Source organism: Cyprinus carpio, chromosome A1, assembly GCF_018340385.1.
Source record: "Cyprinus carpio isolate SPL01 chromosome A1, ASM1834038v1, whole genome shotgun sequence".
Lineage (NCBI taxonomy): Eukaryota > Metazoa > Chordata > Actinopteri > Cypriniformes > Cyprinidae > Cyprinus > Cyprinus carpio.
The window spans coordinates 29929934-29954295 of record NC_056572.1 but is presented as its reverse complement, the minus strand read 5'-3'; the positions used below and the strand labels follow the sequence as shown (position 1 = coordinate 29954295).

General features: G+C 39.4%; 1 protein-coding gene across 1 annotated transcript in view; it reads right to left on the bottom strand.

Moving 5' to 3' along the window:
- The window catches only part of sorcs3 (sortilin related VPS10 domain containing receptor 3), a 38184-nt gene extending 14155 nt beyond the window's left edge, over window positions 1–24029 (bottom strand). Inside the window, exon 1 of the mRNA XM_042761574.1 lies at window positions 23605–24029. The gene's annotated coding sequence lies outside the window, so the exon portion shown is untranslated. The remainder of the gene's footprint in view (window positions 1–23604) is intronic.
- Between the last annotated feature and the right edge of the window lie 333 nt (window positions 24030–24362).

Sequence of the window (24362 nt, the reverse complement as noted above, 5' to 3'; positions counted from 1 at the left end):
AAGGTGCTGGCCTTTCATCTGCAGTCCTCACCTCGTCTGTCTCAAGACATCCAATTTAAAGAAAATAATTTGGAGGGGAAAATAGGATCATGGAGCACTTTTGTTAATGTAAAAGTCTCTTCAGGCAGATATTCTTAATTTGTACCCCAAAAATGAGGCAGAGAGATCAATTAGAATGTGGGAATATAAGTCCATTTAACATAAGGAGCAGGACGACTGGAATACAGAATTAGCTACTGTGAATAAATGGCATCAAAATGCATTTTTATCTGCATTTGAGTGAGAAATACTGAATGTCAGGAATCTAATTAAATTTTAATTAATATTTAAACTGCGTAAAATGCACTGTGACAACAACATTTGTGGTTATCACACCATTAAAACATTTTCACTCCTTGGACTTGCACATAAAATTATTTAAATGTTCTTATTAAGATTTTTTACCACACATCGACATACTCGTAGACACTTTAAGAATTAAAAAGTATATTTAATTAGTGCACTTTCAAAAAAAAAAAAAAAAATTCCTACATTTGGAAGAAAAGTGTGGGTGCTAGACAACATACTGTACCTAGACAAAATGCTGATCAAGGCATTGTAGGCATTGTATTGGATATAGCTGGAAGCACAGTGAAATGTGTCGTTACAAAGTACAGAAAATGAGGAAACTATAAATTTGACCAAAAAATTATAAATAATCAATGTAATCAAAAACTGGGTGTCCATTGCTGCCCATTAGATCTTGCCTGAAGTATCTCATATCTCAGGACATTTAGAAGAATGATTTGATAACTAGATGAAACCAAAACTGAACAAGTTTAACAGAAGACACCAGAACACACAATCGTAAAAGAATTGCACATTTGCAATGTTAAGGAATGTATTTGGAGTAAATATTTTTCTGACACATGATTTTCATAGTTAAGTTTTCGTAAGTTAGTTTGTATACAGTTGGAAACTTATTATTATTATTTTTTTTTTACGATGTATCATTTTCTATGATGGTATATTTGTAACAGTCTGAGTTATACAAGAAAGAAAAAAAATATAATAAAAGGGAAGGAAAGAAAATGTTAAACTTGTGCCCAGTCTTGCCTACTTGACAAGCATCTAATATTCTCACATAAAATCATGGCTGTATGCTGCAATACATAAAGTGAAAGGGTCTAAGGGAGGAGAACATGTTTTCTTAAATGTTTACAATGGTGCCTAAAACAAAAAAAAACAAGGTATAATGTCTACATCACTGTCGTCACCTCAAAAAAATAATAAAAATAAATAATAAAAATAATTTCCAACAAGTTTCTCAAACACTGTTATTGGTCAGGCAAGCAGAAGCCCCACCTCAGTACTATCACCATTGGTTCAGCCAACTGTGTTGGGCTGGTTGGAATGCTCACTAACAAGAACCTACAAATGACTTCCTTATAGTTGTCTCTCTGCATATTATGCTGAAACAAAGTGTATTTTAAACATTGAAAATAATAGCACATTTTCTCTTTAAAGTGCACTCACCTTTGTAAAAGGATTTGATAGTGCTTCAGAAAAGAGCAAAGTGGTTACTTAAGTAGCTGTATTTCCTGTTCATTTAACATGGAACTTTGACCTTTTTATTTCCTGGATATAATTAGGCTAACCTTTCAGAAACTATATTCGGACCCCAACAGACTTATTAACTCCCCAGCACTGGAATGGAGACTTTCTCTGTCTTGCTCCCTCATAGGTCTGAGTCGAGTAGCCAGTCTCCTGCCCAGTCAAGGAATTCATTAGGCCAAAACAACCTAGCGCTCTTTGAAGCAGTGCCAATTACTCTTTGCTAGGCATTTTAGGAGGTCTTACTTACATGAAGGAACACAACAGCTCTTGGGAATCTCATCAGATCTACATAGGTCCAGCAGAGTGGGCTTTGCCACTTTGAACCTGGCGCCAAACCAGTTTCCCTTCCCCAATTTTTCATGCTAACCACATAAATAGAAACAGTCAAACTGAACTGGGGTCCGGCGATACATTTTTTTAGACCTACTTGTCTTAATCCAGTTGTTGGCATTTGGTCAGTCGTAGGCGTTGAAGAGAGACTTTACAAATATCTTTGTTTGATACGAGAGCCAAATATGATAATGGTTTGAGTGTCTAAAAACAGGCCATTCAACTTCAGTCTCTTCGTATTCATGATTTAGATTAATATTGCATAGAAGAGCACTTCTTTTGCACTCGTTACGTCTCTCAAGCTAAACAGCTTTTGACTGCCGTTTATATTCTCGCTCAGCTTGTTTCAAGTGTTCACGACAGGCCCTCACAAAACAATGGAAATCCAAGGCTAAAGTTAGCTAAGCAAACAAGCCGTCCAATGAGACCTAATTTCTATTCTAAAACAGGGAAGAGATTATCAAGGTCACGCATGTTAAGCTTCCCGCTCTCCCACACGTTGGCGTTTAACCACATGAAGTGAGTCATGGGTGCCCAGTCTCACAGTACTCCAAAGCACAGCCCGTTTGTGTTGGTGTGCAGCCAGCCATTCTTGTTTTTTGATAACCCTTTCAAACGGGTAGCGTCGTATTAATAGGCAGCCAGCAGTGTGGCAACTCGCCCGTTTATATATTTATATCTGCTCACAAAAGCAAGCCGGCGTCTGTCCCTATTGATTTATAGCATTATGGGCAAAAATTGCTTTGTTTGAACCTTTTCTGACCTCGTGGCCATTCTGTGATGCATCTTTAAACGCTCGCTTCCTCTGTTCACGACCTGCCGCTTATACGTTCCTCTGTCAAATCACAGTTGTTTAGCTTATCTCCATCCCTCCCCGGTAAGAGGGGCCCGCTTGGAAATAAACCGAGACTTTTGTGTTACAATAACACAAAAGCGTACATGGCTGCAATACTAATGCAGCGATAAGAGGGGATGTTCAAATTTACAGGAGAGAGACAGATGCTGAATTTGGATGTCCTTACATTTCAATAGAGATACTGCAAGCAGAGCGTTTAAAATATGCCATTAATGGCAGTCCTCCAATTAGGTATCAAGCCCAAAAATCAATGGCACTGGATTTGAGGTAATTACAAAAAGTATGCAAATACCAAAGCTATAGATCGAGGATCCTGTGGGAATATGCCATTCTCGTTGGGTTGGATGGGTAACAGTCTGTGTTCATTATGATTAACCTTTTAGGGTCATTCTTTGTTAAAAGTGCAGTCAGTTATCGCCTGTATGAGGTAAGGTAATAGGGCAGATATACTATAACCTCCATTATCATTGAAAAGGCTGTTCTATATTTAAGCAATTAGGTACAACAGCATGACCATGAGGGCACTAGTGTATTCATAAAAAGGTTAATGCCTTTTAAGAATTATACAAAATAAATAAATACATATATATACATAAATATTGCATTAAATTAATGCAATAAAATAACTTTTTTTTAGTAATTATTCACCCAGAAATTAATATTCTTCCATATACTCACCCTGTTGTTATTCCAAACTTGTGACTTTTACAGAACATAAAATATTATACTTGGAAGAATGTTGGGGTCCATGCAAAGCAACACTGAAAAAAGTCAAATGGATTTGGAACGACATAAGTGTAAATTACAGCATTTTTATTTATTTATTTAGAGGGAGTTTTAAAGTTCCATAGTTACACTAGAATATATAGTGATTTCCTGTAAACCATGTGCAATGAAAGAGTGGATTCCAAAAGTCTAAGAACACTAATAAAAATGGTTAAAAAAATGTTTTATGTTAATTTATATTTCTATTTCCATTGAAGTTATACTATAATATCATATAGCATAATTTCAGTGAAAGGTTAAATTAAAATGAATAAGAATTTAGTATGTCCCTCTTTTGTTTTAATGACAATAGCATTCAAGCTATATGAAATCCATGTGGGAAACCTTCCAAAAGTTCCAAAGTGCAAGAACATTTGAACACTTCTGTACAAATTATGATCAAATGCCACAGATTACCTTAAAACACTGCATATTTTACATCATAAACAATTTTCTTTTATTACGTCAAAAAAAAAAGAAAAAGTATAGCACTTTTCACAATACAAATCATTGCAAAGCAGCTGTACAGAAAATTATGTTTCAACAATATATTTAGTAGTAGCTTATCAGTGGCAGAAATGTACGGAAAAATTAATTAAAGACATAATCAATTATAGACATAATCAAACAGACAATGAACACTATTAACAGCAATAATTATATGTTGCAATCAAACTTATAGCAAAATTTGGTAGTCCTGTATGTTGTTTCAGGGTTGGCATCCTCTGAGGGGTTTGCATCATCTCTTCTCAGGTGTTCTGGATTCAGACTGAAGATTGTGTAAATCCTAGTTACCACGGGATGCAAAAACAGAGAAACAAATAGAGATTAGCGTAGCTGCTATTACAACCAAGCAAAATTGATTTGTTTAACCCAAGCTAATGAATAACAATGCAAATTTGATCAGATATACAGTAACTGCAGTCCAAAATTATGAGATGCATTATTTGAATGCTTGGCCAAAGAGATGTGTCTTTAATCTAGATTCAAACAGAGAGAGTGTGTTTGAACCTCGAACGTTATCAGGAAGGCTATTCCAGAGTTTGCGAAAAAGCTCTACCTCCTTCAGTGGACTTTGCTATCCTAGGTACTATCAAAACTTTTGAGTTTTGCGACCTTAGGTGATGGATTGTAGCTTGGTAGAAGGCTAGTTAAGTACGCGGGAGCTAACCCATTAAGGGCCTTATAGGTAAGTAATAATATTTTGTAATTGATACAGAACATAATAGGTAGCGAGTGCAGAGACTGTAAAATTGGGGTAATATGATCATATTTTCTTGACCTGGTAAGGAATCTAGCCACTGCATTTTGCACTACCTGTAGCTTGTTTATTAAAGTTGCAGGACAACCACCTAGCAGTGCATTACTATAGTCCAGTCTAGAGGTCATGAATGCATGAACTAGCTTTTCTGCATCAGAAACAGGTAACGTGTTTTGTAGCTTGGCAATGTTTCTAAGATGGAAAAAATGCTGTTTTTGAAACATGGAAAATATGATTTTCAAAAGACAAGTTGCTGTCTAATATAGCACCCAGATTTTTGACTGTAGGAAGTAACAGTACATCCAGCAAGTTGCAAATTGTAATCCAAGAGATCCTGTGCACTGTTTTTGGTCCAATAAGTAAACGGTTTAACGACTAATTCATTAAGGCAATTATGCAAATCAGGTAACGGGTGCAAGCATTCCCATAAACTATATGCTTTTCCCAATCCTCTAAAGTGCTCGTTGTGGATGATGGAGCAGACAGCTGTGATCTGGCATACTTTACTGTGACTGTGTTTGGATATATAACATTCGTTTCATATATTCGTATTTCATATATTCGTTTCAACTTCGTTCTAGATCCAAAAAATAAATAAATAAATAAAAACACGTGCATGTCTCTTAAATAAAATTCCCTTTAATGCCTGCTTTCCACGGGTGGTAATAGCATTAACTGCACCAGGCAAAAAGGACTTTCACAAAGGCTATGGTACAAACTAAGAGCCTAATTTACATAGAATGGAGGCGTGTTTGTGCTGAAAAGAATGACTGACTTAAATACGGGTGGACAGCGGAGACGCAGGTTCTCGCCAAACTCTACCATGGCAAAAAGGACTTTCACAAAGGCTTTGGTGAATAAGGCTCAAACTAAGAGGCTAATTTACATAGAATGGAGGCGGAATTACTCACAAAAGAATGACTGACTTAAATACGGGTGGACAGCGGAGACGCAGGTTCTCGCCAAACTCTACCATGGCGCAACTGTTTAGTAAATTCATGTTATTCAATGGTTAAATAGCAAAGTCTTCAAAATTTGTATTATTCTTCTTACATTTGTCATGCCAGGTGGAATGTAAAAGGACCATCAACATCTCCACAAACACAACTGAATGTCTTTTCAGGCAAACCACTCAACCAGAGGAAAATAATTTGACTCTCAATGTGGATGTGATTCAGCCATGAGTCAGTAACATGCAAACACAAACCATGGCTAATCTGCAGCGAGACCTATTTTAAGTGATATCTGTGAGAGACACCAGTCTCCTCCTTATTTAATGATGTGGCTTTAAACAGAAGAGACTTTTGGAGTTGTGCAACATAGCAAAGAAACATCTGTTCAGTGCTAATCCCACCAACGAACATACTGACGTAAATGTTTGTTGTTGAAGGATTTCTTGAATGTCAACCAGGTGAAAAACACTAAGGGACTGAAGGTAAAAACAACCTTGAAGAACAGTAACAGTGCACTAATAATGTTTTAGTATGAGAAAAATATCAAAACAAACTAAGCAATATATATTTTTTTTTTAATTCAAGTGGAAAGCAGTTTACCAAATAATGTACTCGGTCATCATACAAAACTGCCCGCACAGCCGTTTGGCGCACCGACTCGTGGTACCGCCTCGGGAACCGCAACGGGCTCACGGCATCGGCAACAGCCTCGGCACCGCCTCGGGAACGGGCCTTGACGGGTACCGCCTCGTGAACACCTTCGGCACCGCCGAACGGCCTCGGGAACAGCATCGCGGTCACCTCCATCGGAATGGCCTCAGGAACGGCTGTCGAAACAAGGCCCGCCTCGGGGAATGTACCCGCCTCATCGGGCACCGCTCGGCATCGGGAATGGTCCTCAGGCACCGCCGTCGGAACGGGTCAACCGCCTCGTGCTTCGCCTCGGGTTGCGACAAGAACGCCCGGCATCGGACCGCCCCGGGAACGGCCTCGGGCACCGAACTCCATCGGAACCGCCTCGGCAACGGTCCTCGGCAAACGGGCCCGAACGTGCACCGCCTCGGGACACGTGTAACGGGCACCGCCTCGCATCGGAAAAGCATCGGGCCCGCCTCGGCAATCAGGCACCGCCTCGCATCGGCACCGCGCTCGGCACCGCCTCGGCAAATCGGGCACCGCATCGGACCTCCTCGGCAATAGCCTCGGCGGGCGACAGCCTCGGCATCGGCACCGCCTCGGGAACCGCCATCGTGACGTGCCTCAGGCATGGACCTCGTGTCATCGGCCACCAGCACTTCGGTCACGCGCTCGACCCAGTCCCGGGACCGGCCTCCCACCGCCTCGGCATCGGGCACCGCCTCGGATGGCTCATCGGGCAACCTAACGGACATCGGGCACCCGCCTCGGCATCGACATTGCATCGGGATCCACACTCGGGCACCGCCTCGGCAATCGGGAACCAACATCGGGCACCGGCCTCGGCCTCGGGAACCGCCTTCGGCTCGGGCCATTGGCATCGGAACACCGTCGGGCACCGCCTCGGCATCGTGCACCAACATCGGGCACCGCCTCGGCAACGGCACCGCTCGGCAACGGGGTACCGCCTCGGGCACCGCCTCGGCATCGGGCACCGCCTCGTCACCGCCTCGGCATAGGCACCGCCTCGCCACCCGCATGGCAACCGCCTCGGCATCGGGACCACAGGCATCGGGAACCGCCTCGGCTCGGCCGCCGATGGGCCACCGCCCTCGGCTCGGGCAAAGCTCGCATTCGGACCCGGCATCGGGGACGGCCCTCGCGCCGGCCGGCATCGGGAACCGCCTCGGGCACCGCCCTGTGCCCCGCCCTCGGCATAGGGCAGGTCCGCCTAGGCATCGGGCACCGCTCGGCATCGGGCACAGCCTCGGAATCGGACACCGCCTCGGGCCACCCGGCACCGGCCTCTGGCATCGGAACAACTCGGCAAACGCATCTGCATCGGGAACACCATCGCCGCCCTCGGATCGGGCACCGCCTCTCGGCATCGGAACACATCGGCACATCCGCCTCGGGCACGGCCCTCGCATCGGGCACCGCCTTCGGCAACGCGTCACCGCCTCGGCACCGCCTGGCAACGGGCAACCGCCTCGGCATCGGGAACGCCCTCGGGGCACCGCCTCGGGCACTCTCACCGTGCACGGCCTCGGGCACCCGCATCGGCATCGGGCAAGATCGGGGACCGCCCTCGGAAAGCCACCGAATCGGTATCTCCGCCTCGGGCCCGGGCACCGCCTCGGCATCGGTCGGGCACCCGCCTTTCGGCACTCGGGGCACCGCATGAAACGTCCTCGCGTGCGCAACGCACTCGGGAACCGCCCTCGGGCATCCGCCGTCGGACCCGCCTCGGCATCGGAAACAGGCCCCGCCTCGGCATCGCGGGCACCCGGTCCTCGCATCGGACACCGCCATCGGGAATCACCTCGGGCACCGTCGGCATCGAAACAACGGCGGACACGCGGCCTCGGCATCGGAAACACATCGGGGCACCGCCGGCACCTCCGGACATACAGCCCGCCGCCTCGGCATTTCCGGTTTTATACGGCAGCGTCCTCTGGCATCGGCATCTGGGCACCCTCCGGCATCGGGCACCGCCTCGGCCTTACGGCACCGCCTCGCCCATCTGGTACCTCCTCGGCCTCGCCTCGCATCGGGCAGCCGCTGCTCGCATCGGGACCTGCGTCTTCGCGGCCACCGATCTGGCATCATCGGACCGCCTCGGCCACTCGCTTGGGCACCGCCTCGGCATCGGGCAACCGCTGGGCCGCGTCTGGCTCGGCACCGCCTCGTTGGCATCGGGCTGGCATCGTGGCACCGCCCTCGGCACCGCCTCTTGCCACGGCCCGTCGCCGGCATCGGCAACCTTCCTCGGCCTCCACCCGCCTCTCGGGCACCCGCCCTCGTGACAGCGGCCACCGCATCGGGAACCACTGGGGCACTGCTCGGCAGAAGGCCCCTCCTCGGCATCGGACATTGCATCGGGACCGTCCTCACTCATAGGGCGACCGCCTCGCATCGGCCTTGCTCGTCGGGAACCGACTCGGTCACCGGCTCTGCATCGGGAACGTCCTCCTGGACGGCAGCTCGGCTGGCTCCGCCAAACTCCGGCATCGGGACCCGTCGTTTTGAGCCTCGCTCATGCACCGCCTGTCTGTCCTCCTCCTGCGGCCACCTATGCCTGACGGCCGGTGGCACCTTCCTTGACCTCGAATACCGCCTCGGCCGAGTGCACCGCCTCAACCTCGGGTTCTGCCAACACAGCGTGTAGCATGTCGACCCTCCTCGGCCACTTCTGCGCAGTTTTCGGGCACCGTCTGGGTGGTCATCTCGTGCACCGCTGCTAAGCTGCGGCCATCCGCCTGGGGCGTGTGGCTGGGGGCCATCGGCCCGCCTCTTGTGCTGTGGTTGCTAACTGGACGGACCATCTTGGGCTGACGGGACCGCCTGGCCGGGGCAGCGGCGGGTGGCTCATCGTTGTGCTGTGGCGCGGGGCGCTTGCTGTCGGCCATCCTTGCCTGCTGGGCGCAGGGCGCGTCTGCCTTCGAACGTCTGCCTCTGAGCTCGAAGAGATACACAGTGTGGGTCACGTATCGGCATTGAGGATGGACACATGTATGGGTAACCGCCTCTATGATGACGTGGGGGTAACACCTGGCACGAAGTCTAGGCGTTGAGTCCGAACTGCTGCGGTTGTAATTGAACATAAACCACTGGTGCTGGGATCTCCCAGTCGGAGTGGCCCTGGGGCTGGGGCAACTTATGCTTGTGGCGCTCAAGCTGGCGGCACATTCTTGCTATCGTGCTGACAGTTGTCTTGTAAAAAAGCCGCTTGGCCCTTGTGTGTGCCTGGCGGCATCGTTATGTGGCGCTGGCTGGCCATCCCTCATGGACCGCACATGGTCCAAAACACGATGGCACAGGTAATTGCGCCAGGCCACCCACACACCCTCATTGCACTCCCCCACTTCCAGCACGAGGGTGGTAAGTTCCGATCGAATCTCCCCCCATGGTCCGTTCCTCCAGCCTCGGTGGCTGGGGGGCGACCGTTTCGACGTGAATCCCACACGTCGCTGGATCTAGGCATGAGGCATCCACACCGCTGGATCTCTCTGTCACGCCACGAGCATCACAAACAGGTCGATCCAATTGCAGTATGTTTTATTAGGATAATCCAAATCTCATGGTCAGCCAGGCAAAGGTCGCCAATCCAGGTAAGCAGTCCAGAAACAAAGAAACGTGCATACACAACATCCGGAGAACCACGACAAACCAGGGTGACATTCAACAAGGACTCCGTGACAATGACAGAACAACGCGTCGGGGTATTTATCCTACACGGGAGGAAATGACAATGCTAACGGTGGAATTGCTCGAGTGCAACGGATTGATAACCACGGACAGCTGAGTGCAATGAGCAGTGATGAAACAGACAAGACTATGGGAAATGCAGTTCTAAAGTGGAGTGACGATAAGGGGAAGTGAGACCTCTAGTGGCCACCCAGGGAGACACAGAACAGACACCGTGACATTATGACTCTGAGAATGTGGCATACTGACATTTGTTGCAGTGCATCTGCTGTAATTTTCTCTCTCACTTGGGAGAGTTTATAAAGGCCCAGTAATTTACCCGCAGGAGGCTAACTTACAGCAACTCGGAGAGGTGTTTTTAACTGCACTTAGACAATCTTCTAATGTCTCTAAAATCACCTTCTTAATGTGAGCGGTCAGAGGGAGAGAAACACTCACTCAAGTATAACACTAAGCACTGCAGCATAAACAACACAAATGAGCACCTGAGCGCTTGCTTCAAGAACCGCAGATTTATCTAGATATTGGAGACACATTTCCATCTGACAGATACTATAAATCTGCAGAACTGAAATCATTTATCTAAACATGCCAAAGAGTAAATGGACTGATACCAATCTAAAATCGACTCAATTACAACACCAATTCAATTACCAAACCAACCAATTACCAAATGCCATGATTTTAAACCAGTTTTAAATTTAGACTGTAACAGTAAATTCTAAAAAAAAAAATAAAAAAAAAAACATTTCATCTGCCTTGCATTGCAGACATCTAAAATATATATATTTTTTTTGCTGTAATATTTTTACATTTCAAATGCTATTTTATAAAGATATTATACAATAAATTCAAATGAGCAGTTATGATAAAATTATTACATAAAGTAGGACTTTAACAGTAAATTCAAAACCAGTATTTTCAATATATTACAATGGATTTTACTGGTTTTGAATTTACTGTTCAAGTCATACTTTATAAGATTTTTATATTATTGACTATTATTTTTTTATATTTTACTCTATGTAAATCATGAGTTCATAGTTTCAACTAGATTTGCATTTGCTTTCACAGAAGAATACCTTTGTGCAAGGCAGCAAAAGAACAGGTGTTAATGTTTTAGCAAGCTTAAGGTTTAGGTGATGGTTCTGCATAAATGAAACGCTGCATCAGAACCTCTAACACTGGCATTGTCATGACAGTCAGTGCACATTTTGTTTTCCATCAGAACTCTAGAATCAACAGCTTCTGTGCTGCCTGTGCAGAAGAAAAGCTTAAACACAGTTCAGCATGCAAATAAATGCAAGACCAATTGCTAACTCAATATACAGATGTTATAGTTTTAAATCCGTTAGAAGACTTTTCTTAAATTTCTGAAAATGCATGATGTTTACAAAAACCAAAATATGCAGAACACCCAGGACTGAACTTATATACTGTTTGTTTTTAAAATATAGAATCACACTCAATTCCATGATAAAAATACAAAGACTGCATTATCTACAAAAAAAAAAAAAAAAAAAAAAAGTTTGAACCAGGTATAATAAGCGGTTCAAGCTGAATGCATTTCAAAGAATTGTGGGAAAGAAAAAGAAAATGATTATAATACAACAAACCACTGTGTAATGAACATAAAATCTTACTAAAATGCTACATTCCTCATTGAGACAGCAAGGTTGACTAGGACTGTTAACACGCGTCCACTAGAACTGACCAGCATGCTGACAGAGAAGATGAACGTTAAGAACATATACAGTACGTTCAAGACCATCTCAAATCCCTCAGTGTCATCTTCACATATAACGAAAAAAAAAAAAAAAAAAAAAAAAAAAAAAAAAAAACAGCGAGTCAATAGCTTCTGGGAAAGCTGTTTAGAAGCTAATTGAAACAATTTTCCCTTGCTGCAGGGGAGGCCAAATTACATCGTCTTTGAACTGCAAAACTGGGAAAAGAAAATTCTTTGAGTGAACTTAGAGGTTTGCAATTTCTCAGAGACTGTGAGAAGAGGCAATTGTGAAAGCGACAGCTGTAAAGCACATGGCCATTTCTCTGTCATTATCATTGTTTTACATTACACTTTCATCATATGTGACACACCACTGCTGTCTTTAGCATATCTCAAATGGAACAAGAACAATAGCAAAAACAACAACAACAACATAAATAAATATTGAACTGCAAAGAGAAGTCATACAGTGACTGCATATGTAGAATGTAAAGTGATATGTAGAATTCAATTGGGAAAGGTCTGGAGCACAAGGCATCACAAAGACAAGGTAAGCATCCCATTAACATCATTGAAGGCTACTCAAAAGTTAATGGGGATACGGCAGTGCCGACTGGACAGAGAACGAGGAAAGACATTTGCATTTAAATTGGAACCACTTCCAAAATCCTATCGACCCACAGAAGTCGAGTGCTGGAGAGGATTGAGTGTATATAGTGACGGTGGGATGAAGATGTGATTGTAGAGACACCATCAATGTGAATCCACTCTGAAGCAGGAAAGAAAGACATTCATCCATAGATCCTCTCTTGTGGGCAATGGATATACGGAAGACTCAGGAGAACATTGTGGTACCATTCATGTCCACTTCTGTACTACTTAAATTTTTTTTTTTTCTCTCTCTCTCTCTCTCCATCATGGCCCTGTTAGGCATCTAATGATATCTGTAGAGGCAGACACCTAATTGTTTTTTTTTTTGTTTGTTTGTTTGTTTGTTTAAGCTCGTACGTTTTTTTTTTTTTTTTTTTGTAAGATGTTTAATAATATTTAGAAAATTCAAATTATATGATAACATTTATCATGTAGTAAAAAATAACTAATATACAAATTATTATATTAAATATATAACTGCAACAGTAAAAAGTAATTGAAAACCAGCATCTTTAGCATGTTTCCATTATATTGAAAATATATTTTGTCATATAATTTGAATTATGTATAAAAATGAATTACAGAATGTAAATAAAAAACAATAAAATATGAAAAACATTTGATTTGTTCTACACCACTGTCCCCTAGAAGCAGACACATAATTTTTGTAAGTAATTATTTGACTTTTCAAAATATATGATACAAATATAATATATAAAAATAATAATATACAAAATATTATATCAACTATTTGGACGGGAACAGTAAATTAAATGAAAATCAGTAAAATATGAAAATCATTTGATTTGTCCTGCATTGATGTGTCTAGAGGCAGACATGTAATTACTATTACTATTACTATTACTACTTTAATGATAATATTAATAATAATAATAATAATAATAATAATAATTTTTTTTGCTTGTAATAATTTAAAAACTCAAAAGTTATCATAAAATGTAAGTAATAATATATTAAATAAATTCTAATTAGGTATTATTTACTATCATTTACACTAGTTTATATTTGAATACAGTAGTATATATATATATAAAATTTATTTGAACTATTGTTGTATTATGACATGTATTACTGAATTTGTAATAAACTGAAATTATATATGTTCTATTTATTTATTTTATTTTATTTTTTATTTTTTTGTGAGACTCCCACCTCTTGCTACGTATTGATCTTTTCTGGTCAGGCTTTGGTGTCTTCATCCTCACAAAATAATTCACTAGTTTGTCAAAATCTAGCTGTCTAATTTTATTGACATAAATGAGATAGATACTGTATGTGTGTGTGGGCCCCAATGGCCCTAAAAATTTATCCCTGCTTCTTCCTTCATCCTAGACTCTCTATTTCATTCTTTTTCATTCTTTAACCTTCCTTCTTTCCTCATTTTATCTCAAGACTTCCAAGCCACTTTTTTCTCCTCAAGTTGCTGTCATATCTAATTCACTGGAAGGCACAATCATACACACCTGCAGATGGTGTGCTAAAGAGCGACGGCAGTTTTTCTTATCTCTATCACTCCTGCAGTTTTGCAGGGACACCCGTCGCCAATGAGACAGTCGGCTGCTTTGACCCGACTTTATCTTGCCCCCACTGGACCCTTCTCACCATTTGCTACTCTCTTGAAGGCAAACAGTGGCTTCCTGCTAAGAAATGGTCAGAAATACCCCAGGAGCCCGTCTGTGGTAAAGGGCAGGCTGAGAGGACCAAATGATTTGATGTGTGAGATGGCCATTAGCATATGGTAATGAAGTGAGCTGTTGCACTTATGACAGATTATTGCCATGTGGGGAGAAAACACATTGCAGTGTACCACGCTAACAAGCACAGGGATGTTAATCAGATTTAGATTAAAAGCATATTTCACCCTCATGTCATTCCAAGCATTTATTACTTTCTTATGGGACAAAAAGCCTCACAAAAGCAGCATCCCCATACAGGGGGAAAAATGTGGCCAGAATAAATTTAAAATATATGATAAATACATTATGTGACATTACAGTGTAGCTCAATTAAATATATTTATTAAACAGAAAATATATTTAGTTTCAACCTTCATATACCAAAATATATTTCAAATTTTCAGGGGCAAGAAAATACATTTCCAATCTTACAGTAGCCTACATTTTGGCTAAATGCAATTGTGGATGGACTAGCCAAATAGAGATAAAAACTAGATACTTAATGATTTAGTAGTTTTTTTTTTGTTGTTGTTGTTGTTTTTAATTTTATGTTATATGTTCACGTTATAGACAACAATTCTTTTTTGTTCAAGCTTTTCTTGTAAATGCACTTTTTGAAATATATATAGCGCAAAATATATTTTCAAAATTCTTTTAAAATACATATTTTTATTTTTTTTTATACATTTTCAAAAATATACCCCCCAAAAAAGGCCAAAAAAAAATAATATTAAAAAATAATAATTAATCATCAACTAATAATATCAAAAAAAAAATAAAAAAAATTATACAAAATTTATACAAAGCTATGACTGATGTGGTACCATAAGGTACAAAATCTAAAAAGTACATTTTGTACATAATTTTTTCCTAAAGGGTAAAATATTTCTAAAGGTAAACATTAGTACCACATTTTCTTTTGAAGGAATACTGGCACAGAGACAGTCGTGTGCCTTTTTTTCTGAGAGTGTGAAAGCTGTAGTACATGGACAGTCCAGTTTTCTTTAGATCGGTGAAGCATTTCTAGTGCTGGATGCAGACAAACTGAGAGCGGAGTGACCTGAAACATTTCCCAGGGAAAATTTCTCTATTGCTCTCTGTTAATGCTTTTCTGTAACTACCTCCATCTGCGTCAGTCTTTCTAGCTGATGGGCTGGTCAGCTTTCTCTCTTTCTTGTTTTTCTTCGCTTTCACGCCGGTCAAATCTGCTGAGTGCCTTGATGAGCACTTACAGACAAAAGCCACACTCAGACTGCACATTAAACAGACAGAAAATGAAAAACAAAGTATGGATTATTAAATTACAGCAAACTGTAGGGTTTATAAAACATCTCTACAATATTACAGGTCATGTTGCTTGCATAAGCATTCAGAATAGAATGTCAGTGAGCTGTACACTGTATTAAAAAAAAATATTATATTAAAAATATAACACATAATGTTGGTAATATTTATAACAGTTGGAATCAACTATTAACAAATAACTATTATCAAATAATAATTACCTATTAAATAACATTAATAAAATATAATACATAAAGGAATATAATGCATCATATGAAATAATAGTACATAATGCTGATCCTAATATTTATCATACCTTTACCTATTTTGGAAAAACCTCATAACATAAAATATTATACATAATATTAAATGTGTTGGAAACAATGTGTTGGAAACCACTTGTTTTGCACAGTTTGTCATATTTTTAATAACAACATAAAACATAACATAACAAAAAAATTTCACCTGGTGGACCAAAAACAAATAAAATAAAGCCATGTGCAATTACAAGAAGCAACACCTTAGCAACCGTGCTGAAATGCCTGAAGTGCCACCCACCCTGATATAATGGCAGTGGGTTTTGCACATTCAAGCTCTGTCTCTGAACTATATAGATTTTTACAACAGGTCACAATTGAGTTCAGCTCACAAAACAAACTTTTGTATGATGTATAAACAGGAACACATATCTTATCTGGTTGCTATTGGCCCATATTTTATGTATTCAAGTACAGCAGTCCTCTGAGGTCTTGTTTCAAATCACAAACATTTGACGTCAACACTCCTAGACAGATGTCATTTTCACTTAAGAAAGGACATGACACTCCCGTCCAAAGAAACCAGTTTGGTCCAGTGTGCCGCAGCCTCCAAATTATATCTGGGAGGAAAATCATTACACAAGTAGATGGACGATCGAATCTTCTGGGGCCTTCCTAGCCTCCCTGAGTCCCTGCTGTAATTTGTTTATTTGTATCCTAATGGCTGGCGTGTGTGACATTGCCTGTCACATACCATCTAAGATATCTGACTGGTTCCCCTTTGTGTCTTCCTGCTCTGCAGCTCAGTATTTCAACAGCATTAGAAGAGGTGCAAATAACTCCCATGAGCAGGTTTTATGACCCTTCAGCTCTGAACCACACAAGACATAAGCTAGCTGACAGATGCGTGGATTGCTGTACTCGTCCTTGTCCAGTTATTAGGTACTATTTTCCCCCCTCTCAAAATGGTTAAGATAGGATTTTATATATATATTATGAGGTGTATGTATGTGTGTGTGTGTGTGTGTGTGTGTGTGTGACTGTGTGTGTGTGAGAGAGTGAGAGTCAGATCTGGCTAATGACCTAGATTACCCAGACAAATAATTTTCACTTTTGATTTTATTAAACAGGAACCCTCAACCCTTCAACGACATCAGCCCTAGATAAGTATAGCTTTTAACACATTATAGTGGGAAACATTCAGCAGCTTTATTATTAAAGAGGGTGAAAAAATGACTTAAGTAGCTTTATCTCACTTTAATAAGACACTTGTTTGTCTAATCATATGCTTTGACAATTCTGGGTGCAATCATGGGAAAACTATCCCTGAGAAAACAGATTTAGTTGTAAATAAAATCCAGATGGAAGTCTTTAACAAATGTAAAAAGTCATTCGAAGTTCAACAAATATGAATTTTCACCCTCATGTCATACAAGTTAACACCCATGCAAATTAACATGCTTAGCCTATTCTGTTTTATGTACAGATAGTCATTTTAATTGCAATTTGTTATTTTTACCTTTGACCCCAAGTCATATTTTTTTTTTGTAGATTTTAAGCTAAATTAATTTGGAATAGTATATTATTATTATTATTATTATTATTATTATTATTATTATTATAATACGTTCTGACAGATTAAATTAAATTATTACAGTTATTATTCAATTTTTTAATTATTACAAAAAAAGGTATTCCTAATAAAAACAAAAGAGTAATATACACAAACCCATTCCAAAAGAGACCTCCTTAATGTAATATATTGCTATATATGACAAATATTGCCCTATATCAAGAGTGATATAGCCATATACTGTATGTTACCATAAGGCAATATATAATTTTCACATACTGTATGAACATTCTCTGGATGAATAAAGATATAAGTTTATAACATATAAAATCCCCATGGTAAAATTTGCAAATGTACATATGCAATCATATGTCTATACAATGTATATTATTTTATTTACATATGAAGAGTTCAGATGCAAAACCCTCTAAAAGCCATCTGAAATTTTCCTTTAAAATTAGCATTTTTTTTGGTTGCTGTGTTTTATGTTCAGTAAATTCACTTTAATGTCATTGAATAGTTTCTCCTCATTGCCATTAAAGTGAAATAACTTAACATAAACACAGAAGCTTGATAAAAATGCTAATTTCAGAAGAAAATTTCAGATGGCTTTTAGAGGGTTTTGCATCTGAGCTCTTCATATGCACCTTTATAACAACATATATATATATATATATTTATTTATGTGTGTGTGCATTTTTTGTTTTTTTAATTTTTGATATACATGTCTATTACATTTATTATAATATCAACATGTATTGAACCGTTATAGGATAGATAAACATGTACATGACATGTCCAAACATGTATTTCACATTCATATAATCATACACACACACACACACACACACACACACACACACACACATTTGTATGGGCTAGATATACATGTTAATATATGAAACCGTTCCAATTTCTAATAGGTTTCATATTTGTTTTACTTCATATGACAATCAATTTCAAATGTTCATTTTTTTATGGGCCCACACACATTACGGGGGAAAACCCACAACTTAATTTGTTGCCTAATTTTAGTCAAATCGTGGCATTGATTTAACTAAATTGAAACAAAGAAATTATAATTAATTATATATGGTCAAATGGGAACACATTCTAAATTCATGGCCTATTTTCCCCCTTTCACAGGGCTCTGTACATTCCAAACTCTTACTGTATTTTGCACCTGACACACTTTACCACACAGCTACCTTTTTGGCAAAAATGTATGAATTTTCTGACATGAAATTTTAGCTACCATGTAGAAAATATACTTTTACAAGAGTAAAAGAGTGCATCTCTCATTCACAGACAGTGTGATGGGCCCTTTCCAATTTGAGAGACAGCTGACCAGAATTCACTGTTCTCTATAGTCTACTTTTACAATATTTAATCCATTCAGCAAAAGATTACCCCATATATATATATATATATATATATATATATATATATATATATATATATATATATATATTATTTAAAAAAAAAAAAATTATTTATGCCTGCTTATTGTTTATTTAAATCAGTCAGTTCTTAATTCATTTCTTCATGTCAACAATTAACACTAATAATCACAGGTGTAAAGCACAGGCTCGTATCAAAAATAATACACTATAGAATAAGCAGCATTATGCATTCACTTGCCGCACTTAGGTGTATGTGTGCGCGTTTGGCCTTAAGTCAATCTGTGCATTGATTGCCGTTCTTGATGAGATGAGGTCTTTCGGGAGGTCTTTAAACTGGCTCACCTGCTGTCGTGCTTTTTCAAATGTGTGTGTTTGCATGCATGCATATTTGCTTGGTTACTGCACCTATACATTCTGTATCTGCTCATCCTTTCTCCTTTCATTCCATCTCCCTCATTCCTCATTCCTCTCTCTCTCTTACTCATTATTGTTCTAGCCACTTCACAGCAGGAGTAATTGGTCCGATCAAAATTTCTCCCAATAATGCAAACAGAATCATTACCCCTAATGAAATGAATAGTCTGAATGGCTGGAGAACGCTTTCCTCTGGCTTCATTTTAGATAATAAGGTGCTCTTAAAAGTCAGATTCATACAGATGCTGCGTTTTCTCTTGTAGCGTATGATGAGAACACAACTGGACTGAAGCTCCAAATCTGACGTCTTCAGAGACACAGAACCTGCTGTGCTGAAACGCGTCTGACTCAACCCCGCATCCCATAAATGCACACACACACCTCCATTTGTACAGTACACTGTCTGTGAGCACAGCTTGTTAACATCACTCCACCGAGCACCCTGTAGAGATAGCGTGAGAGGGAGAAAGGGAGTGAGAAAAAAACTGCAGCAGTAACAGTTGCATTCAACGACCCTCTCAGCAGACAGAGGCAGCCAGCATGGGACGGTTCCATTTCACTGGCAGCTTATTGTCATTAAAATGCCCCTCTTTCAGCATCATCTACAGTCTGTTTTGTGGTCCTCCTTTGATTCGGCCTTGCGAGCTGGTTCTATAAGGAGAGCAGCAAAAAGGCTTCTAAAAGCTGCTGGATAGTTACTACTCATCTGTATATCAAAGATTTCTTGAAAGAAACTATGTGTGTGTGTATATATATATAAATATTAATACACATTTGTGTTGTTGATGTGACTTTCAAATAATTTCATGCAGATTAAATCTTATAAATGTCAAAAAGTTATTCATTTAAAAACACTACCCTTTATATTTTAAAGAAAATAATTTAACATCTATCTATCTATCTATCTATCTATCTATCTATCTATCTATCTATGTGTATTTGTGGTTAATAATAATATTATTAATAACAATAATAATAATATATATATATATATATATATATCAAAAAAGAAAAAAGTATTGACCGGGGCGCATCAGGTACTCACAAGCGAGACTATGGGTGCTGCAGAGAGGGAACAAAATGTCAAAAAAAATAAATAAATAAATAAATAAAAAAGTGGATCCCATTGCAAGAAACAAACAAAAACAAACAAACAAAAAAAATCCACGTCCAGGCACTCACACAGCGGGCAAAATATAAAAAGCCTTTATTTTAAGACAGGGCTACATGTTAAAAAGCACCAACCCAATCAGCCCATAGTTTTGAGAAACTATGTTTAGAATGCAAATAGAACGGGGCTAAAGACATGCTACAATGCTTACAGACACACACACACTACATAGACATAAGTTAAACATAATATCTTGCCAGTGTTTCCTAGCATGTAGCGTGTAACCAATTCTGTCTTAGACAATAAGTAAAGAATGTAGTAGTTCCTTGGTCATGTGCCTTATACACTGAGAATGTACTAGAGTCAATGTGTTATGACAGCACTGGAGGCAGAGAAGAAAGAAAGAATAATTTCAATATTGTTTTTAAGTTTAATATCAAAATAACTACAAATGAAGCACTTTTGCACTTCTTCGGGATAAAAATAAAAGTGCTTCACAATCATTAGTCTGATCAGTTAGAAAAGACATGAAAATCTAAATCAGAACAGGCTTAAGGTCAGTGCTGAGTTTGCTGAATGTGAAGTGAAAGGAAGAATTCATTGAGAACAACTTCACTGATGTCTAGAAAATGTAGATAAAATATCTGTATGCAGCAAACTTATTGTCCAAACACTCCAAATACACAATTTCACACCATTGCTGAATGGTTATCATCTTGTTGCTTAGTCAAAAACCTTGGAAATATTCATGTATGTATTGGAAATATTCACATATTCACAATGTAACATTTTAAACAGTGCCTACAACACATAACCGGAGCAAAAGCCTTCTTGTATATGGCTCAAGTTTAAAAAAAAAAAAAAAAAAAAAACTGCTGTAAGAGCTAAACATTCAATTTACTCTCCTAAGTCTAGACTAAAGAACTGCCTGATCAATCAAGCTTTCAGTGATCCATCAAACAGTACATGAATTGTGGTCCTTCCTTCATTCACCTTTGCAGTCCTCTAGATCCAAAAGAAGCTTGAGTAACCTTCTTTTGCACTTTTTGGAATAATTTTGTGTAAAACATTTATCCACTACCTTTCTATATTTGTATTCTCCTCCTTGGGGTTCAGTCATTTGATTAAAAAAAAAAAAAAAAATGAACCTGGCATATCAAACCCTGACTGAAGGACCTTATCAGAGCCATAGATTTAAAGATCAAAGCAACGGAGGGAAAAAAGGAATTCAAAACAATGGCTGGCCCCTGAGAAATTACAATGGAAAAATGTAAAAAAAAAAAAATGAGAAAATGAACAAAAGATACACAAAAATAATTCAACTCCCAAGGGCGAAGAGGATCATTATTCACAGAGCATACAAACAAACTAAAAATGGTGTCAAAGAGATACAACATCTATTAAAACGGGCGCAGTGAAACTTCAGCATCCATTAAAACTTGTCCAGTTCAGCTCCAATATGTCTCAATATAATTATGTGAAATGCTTTGCTATTATTCTGCAGCTATTAAAGCGGACACATACCATGAGCTAATGTGCTGTACTGTACATATTAAGAAGCCATACTCTAATAGAAATGTTTGTTGTAAGAAACAGAGACAGAAAAAGAGCGAGAGAACACAAGGGATTATTCTCAGGGATTGTATTTATATATAGGGATTATATATTGATTTTATTAATACATATGATCAAAAAATATATATATAATAAGATACATTTATATAAAATATAATAGATGCATTAAAAACACAAATATACAAAATATATAAATATATATAATTTTGTTTTTAGTTATATTAACATTATTGTATATATTTAGTTATTATCAATAGAATTAATATGATCATAGAAATGTGGCACAATGTGTCAATTACAGCTACTAAGAAGATAATTGTGGTTTAAATATTCAATTATGCCAAAAATTATTTTGGACCAATGAGATTTCACTGTGGGTGGGGCTACCCAGTTTGACGCCACATAAATAGAAATGAAGCAACCTACTAAACCTCCTGTCTTGTCACAGGTAGTTAGGACAAAAACTCTACATCTCGCAAATATCTTTCAGTGCTTGAGAGACTGTCAGCTGTAATCCTATTTTTATCACATATTTATCCATATAATAATAATAACCATTAGAACGTTTTCTAATTCTGGTACAGCTTAGTAGTTAAACATCTGGGCTCGATATCAAAAGGCTAAAGGTTCAAACACAGTAAAGGCCAATTCTTCAGCAAGCCTGCCCTTGATCAAGGCACTTAACCTGAGGCGACTCCAGAGGGACCGTCCCTGTGTCTTAACATGACAATGCTCCATGGCGATGTTGCATGATAGAACATAAAGCAAGTTCCACTGGCCCCAGTTGTGTGGCGATAAATAATGAGCATCAGTTTTATTCCCCTGGGCTCCAGAGCAGCTTTACGGTCTCTTTCTCTCCCAGCTATCCTATACACATCACAAAACCCAAAACAGATCTAGGCAAAACCATCATAATGAAGCACAAAGAGATGAATGCTGCAATCATCAGCCACTGATAGATGACGGGAATAGAGCTCACTTTAGATGGCAGCCACTGCTCTTAAACAAAATATCATAACATTTGATATAAACTTGGCACTAGCTGTAACCATTTTATGGCACATCTAGTCTCTTTAAAAGGTTTCAACACTTCAAAAACGATTATGGCTTCAACTGGGAAGAAATGCAATACAGACGTGCTAATACATCAAAAGATTTAAATACGCTTGAAGACAGCTATTTAGACTGAAGCACTCAATAACTATGATGTTTAAACTAACTGGAACCAAAGACAACAGGGAAAGACAAGAAACATCCAGTTCACTCATTCATCAACTTGCTCACATTATATCTGTTATAAAAAATAAAAAAAAACACTTATACTTGGCATGATTAGATCATCTATTCATGCAATATATATCAAAACCTAAAACTTTCAAATGACACACTTGGCATTTCAGTGGCTCCGTCAGTTCTGTAAGCTGCGAGACAAAATTGAGCAACCTGTCAACGATGGCTCTTTTTTCTAAATGTAGTGAGGTATCTATGTAGGCAGCCTTTTAAGGCATCAAAGGTGCACTTCCAAAAAGAAGCTGGTTCAAAAGGTACGCAGCATGATGTTGCCTTCTGTAACAAAAGCTCAGGCAGAGTGAAACTATAGAACCCAAGTGCAACTGTCTGAAACGAACAAACTACAAAGCAAAAAGCCACAAATATCAAACAACAAACAAGGAACCAGAATAACCCAAAGAATACACAATGATTCACCAAAGGGCCTACAATAAAAGCAAACACTTGAACATGTAAGTGCAAGACTAGACAAAGATCAGTGGCAAACACTAGGGTGCTTGTGTGAGTATATGTATTACCTGTTTGTCGCTATCCATTTATATTTCTCAATGGTAGGTCATCAGCTGGTGGATGCCAACTCAGAAGCATATGGCCTGCATGCTGCCCTCTTTGTTCACAGGCACTCAGTTACTCCAGGAACATCATGTGACTAATTATGTTGGAGCTGTTGGAAAATCACAATGCTGAATGGCTGATTGCACCACAAAAATGTGTAAAGGCCTTCACTATAGTGACAGGTAAAATCTATTTAACACTTTAAGAATCTGTAATATGGGTACGGGTAAAATATCTACTTTGATATAATTAAATGTTGCATTTTATTTAATTTTGTCAGAACACAGCTATTTTGGGATGTCCATCAATGACAAAATATGGCAGCGAAATGCTACAGTATTTTACAGCATTTACCAGGTGCTAAACTCTCCACGCTAAACTATTTGTAGATATGCACATGCTAATGAGGGCAAACAAGGAACAGATATAAAATAAAGAAGACTAGGCCAGAAACAAGGAAGCAAAATAGAACAATAAGATGCTTTCAAAATAAGAGCATGATGCAGCTGAGAACATAAAACACCATGAGATTAGAATATATTGTTATTAGCTTTGCAACATGTTACATGCATGCTAATAAAATCGATAAAAATAGTTCAGAGTCTTATATTTTTTAAATGACTTTTATACAGTATTTGTTTGTGCTATTTATTTTTATGGGTGTTGGTGTTTTGCAGTATGCTTGTTAGCTTATTTATGCTTATTTGAACATTTTGTCATT